Raw genomic sequence first — 4114 nt, forward strand, 5'->3', positions numbered from 1 at the left:
GGCATTATCAACATTTTCACAATGTTAAGTTTTCCTATCCAGGAGCATGGTACGTTCTTACATTTTTGTAGGTCTCTTTTAGTTTCTTGTAGTAGTGTTTTGAAGTTTTCTTTGTATAGGTCCTGTGTTTCTCCGTTTTAATTTTTTCCTAAAAATTTCATCCTTTCGGTGGCTATTATAAATGATATTGCTTTCATAATGTATTTTTCAGTGCTGTCCTTATTGGTATGGAGGAATCCAACTGATTTTTGTATGTTGATCTTATATCCTGCCACTTTGCTGAATCTTCCAATGAGGTCTAGTAGCTTTTTTTACTGAGTCTTTGGGATTTTCTACATATAGGATCATATTGTCAGCAACTAGAGAGAGTTTTACTTCCTCTTTGTCAATTTTTGTTGTTGTTGTTGTTAAGTGCCGTCGAGTCGGTTCCAACCCATAGCAACCTTGTATAGGGTTTCCAAGGAGCAGCTTGTAAGCTTGAACCACTGACCGTGCAGGTCAAACAACTTTGCCAATTCGGATGCCTTTAATTTTGCTGTCTTACTGTATAGCTCTTGCTAAGACTTTCAGCTCAATATTGAATAGGAGTGGTGACAAAGGGCATCCTTGTCTGTTTCCTGTTCACAGATAGAAGGCTTTCAGTTTCTCTCCATTGAGATTAATGTAGGCTGTTGCTTTTGTATATATGCTCTTAATTATGTTGAGGAATTTCCATTCAATACCTACTTTGTTGAATTCATTGCTGTTCTTGAGCACAGTGTAGCCACCACTGTGTCAATCTATTCCATTGATAGTCTTCCCCTCTTTTTCTGACCCTCTAATTTACCAAACATCATGTTTTTCTACTGGGACTTGTTCTTTCTGATAACATGCCTAACGTACATAAGATAGTCTCACCATCCTCAGTTTAACAAGGATTCTTCCTGTACTTATTCTTAGACAAATGTGTTAGTTCTTCTGGCAATCAATGTTATTTCCTTTATACTTTGACAATAAAATTAATTAAACGCATCAATTCTTAGTTGCTCCTTATTTGTTATCAAGCTTTCAGATGTAAATATTGTGATTGAATCCATCATGGCTTGCACCAGGGCAGAGCACATTAGTTCTCAAAGTCACATGTGTGCTTTTAAATGTTTTGAAGAGGTTTTTCCCAGCAGATGTATCCAAATGCAATAAGTTGTTTGAGTGAGTTTTTCACTGCTGTTTCCATGGGCACTTATTGTGGATCCAAGTAAAATGAAAGCCTTGAGAACTGTAGTATTTTCTCTGTGTATCACATTGTTTATTGTTTATTTGTGAGGACTTTATTTCTTTATGTTGAAATGTATTCCATACTGAAGGTTGTAATCACTGATCTTCCTTAGTACATACTTAAGACTGCCTTGCTATCAGCAAGCAAACATTTGGCATCTGCATATTGCAAATTGTTAATGAATCTTCTTCTAATCCTAATGCTTTAGTTTACTTCATATCAACCAGCTCCTCAGATTATTACCTGTTGAGAAAACAGATTGATAAAGCATAATAAAAAGAGACAATCCTGACATAACATATACCTTCCCTGATTTTAAACCATACAGAAAAAAATTAATTTCACACAAACTGAGTTATAAATAAAGCAAACCTTTATTTTCATAGAATTAAATTTCTATGCCAAATACTAATTTATAGGAAAATTCAAACACTTATATTGTTTATTGGACATTTCAATTTATAACAGTCCCATTCAGGACTCTTCTCTCACACATATATTATTTCCCAGGATGTGACATTTAGTTCAAGCAAGTCTCATGGCAAAGGAGAATGTAGCTGGTTCTTATATGGTCTTTGAAGACATTAGTGCACCTCTGCTTTTTCTGCATGATACTTCTCAACATCCTCACTATGGTGTGACCTTATCCATACAATAGGGTCTCTGCACAAATCATGACCTTCTATCTTATATGTCTGCATATAAAACTGTAAGACCTCTTTTACTCAGTCTGCCCAGACATGGTGGGATCAAATGCTTCCTTTGCAAAGTTCGTTTGTGTACTGATATATGAAGGATTTACCCACAGAGTGAAACAGAATGTGTTGTTAGCAGATTCAAAACAAGTACTGGCCAAACAGTCTGAGAGTGTGTGGTCGCTGGCCTGACCTCCGCAGTGCTTCTCGCAGTAGCCTACTTCATGGCTGCCTCCAATATACTGGAACTCACCCATGAGAACTAGTGGATATGCATCTCCAACACCTGCTCTGCAGCCTCATGCTCATTGAGCTTTTTGCCCCCTGGTGTGGACACTGCAAGAAGCTTGCTCCTGAGTATGAAGCTGCAGCTACCAGATTGAAAGGAATAGTGCCATTAGCAAAGACTGATTGTACTGCCAACACGAATACTTGTACTAAGTATGGAGTCAGTGAATATCCAACCCTGAAGAAATTTGAGGTGGTGAAGAAGCGGGTGCTTATGATGGACCTAGGACTGCTGATGAAATTGTCAGACACTTAAAGAAGAAGGCAGGGCCTGCTTTAGTTCCTCTTTGGACTGAAGAAGAATTTTAAAAATTCGTTAGTGATAAAGATGCTTCTGTGGGGGGGTTTTACAATGATTTATTCAGTGAAGTTCATTCTGAGTTCTTAAAAGCAGTCAGCAAATTGAGGGATAACTACCGATTTGCACACACCATTATTGAGTCTCTGGTAAACAAGTATGAAGATAATGGAGAGGGAATCACTTTGTTTCATGCTTCACATTTGATGAACACATTGAGGACAAGACTCTCACATATGAAGAACTCTGGCATATAAAATGACTAGTGACAAGATTAAAAAATGTATACAGGAAAATATTTTTGAGATCTGTCTCACGTGACAGAAGATAATAAAGATTTGCTACAAGGCAAAAACTTTCTTGTGGCTTACTCTGATGTTGACTATGAAAAGAATACTAAAGGTTCCAACTACTGGAGAAACAGAGTGATGATGGTGGCAAAGAAGTTTCTGGATGCTGGACAAAAATTCAACTTTGATGGAGCTAGCTGCAAAACCATTAGACAGGAACTTTCTGATTTTGGCTTGGAAATCACTGCTGGAGAGATTCCTGTTGTTGCCATCGGAGCTGCTAAGGGAGAGAAGTTTGTCATACAGGAGGAATTTTTGTGTGATGGCAAGGCTCTTGAGAGGTTCCTGAAGGATTACTTTGATGGTATCCTGAAGAGTTACCTGAAGTCTGAGCCTATTCCAAAGAGCAATGATGGGCCTGTAAAGGTAGCGGTAGCAGAAAATTTTGATGAAATTGTGAACAATGAAAACAAAGATGTGCTAATTGAATTTTATGCTCCTTGGGGTGGGCACTGTAAAAATCTGGAGCCTAAGCATAAAGAACTGGGAAAGAAGCTCAGCAAAGACCCAAATATTGTCATAACTAAATGGATGCCACAGCCAATGATGTGCCTTCTCCATATAAAGTCAAAGGAGTTCTCTACCATCTACTTCTCTCCAGCCAACAAGAAACTAAATCCAAAGAAATATAAAGGTGGCCATGAATTAAATGATTTCATTAGCTACCTACAGCAAGTCTACAAACCCCCTGTAATTCAGGAAGAAAACCCCAGGAGGATCTCTAAAGCAGCATCTAAACGTGCCACTTTGTAAAAGGACTCTTCCACCAGGGAGGGGAAAACTGTTGGGGAACACTAGGACAGACATGGAATTATTCTGAGAGGACAGAATGACTATAATCTGAATCCTGTTAAAGTTTCTCTAAACTTTTTCTAGGTTGCACTGTTTATGGAAATACCAGGACTAGTTTTATGTTTGTGGTTTCAGGAAAAAAATATTTGTGTTAGAAATGTTGTAGCGGGGTGAGGAGGGTTGAGTTGGGGGTTGTTTTTTTTTTTTTTTTTTTTTACATTCGGAAAGTAACAATAAATGAGCCCCCTTTAAAAAATAAAAAGATACAACTTTATGCACAAGTCATTCAATATTTTATCTAAATATATAGAGACAGAATTTTGTTTTTAATTTAAAATGAAGTATTATGCATGCTTGGTCTATTGCTTAGTATCCTCACCCTAACTTTCTACCCATATCATGGAGTAGAATTTGGACAATTTATTGAAGTTGTTTC

The 4114-nt window shown here is 37.4% G+C and overlaps 1 pseudogene; it reads left to right on the top strand.

The window, feature by feature from the left end:
* The first annotated feature begins 869 nt into the window (after positions 1–869).
* On the top strand, positions 870–3639 carry LOC102818803 (annotated as a pseudogene).
* Positions 3640–4114: the final 475 nt, after the last annotated feature.

This window comes from Chrysochloris asiatica, unplaced genomic scaffold (genome assembly GCF_000296735.1).
Source record: "Chrysochloris asiatica unplaced genomic scaffold, ChrAsi1.0 scaffold00002, whole genome shotgun sequence".
Classification (NCBI taxonomy): domain Eukaryota; kingdom Metazoa; phylum Chordata; class Mammalia; order Afrosoricida; family Chrysochloridae; genus Chrysochloris; species Chrysochloris asiatica.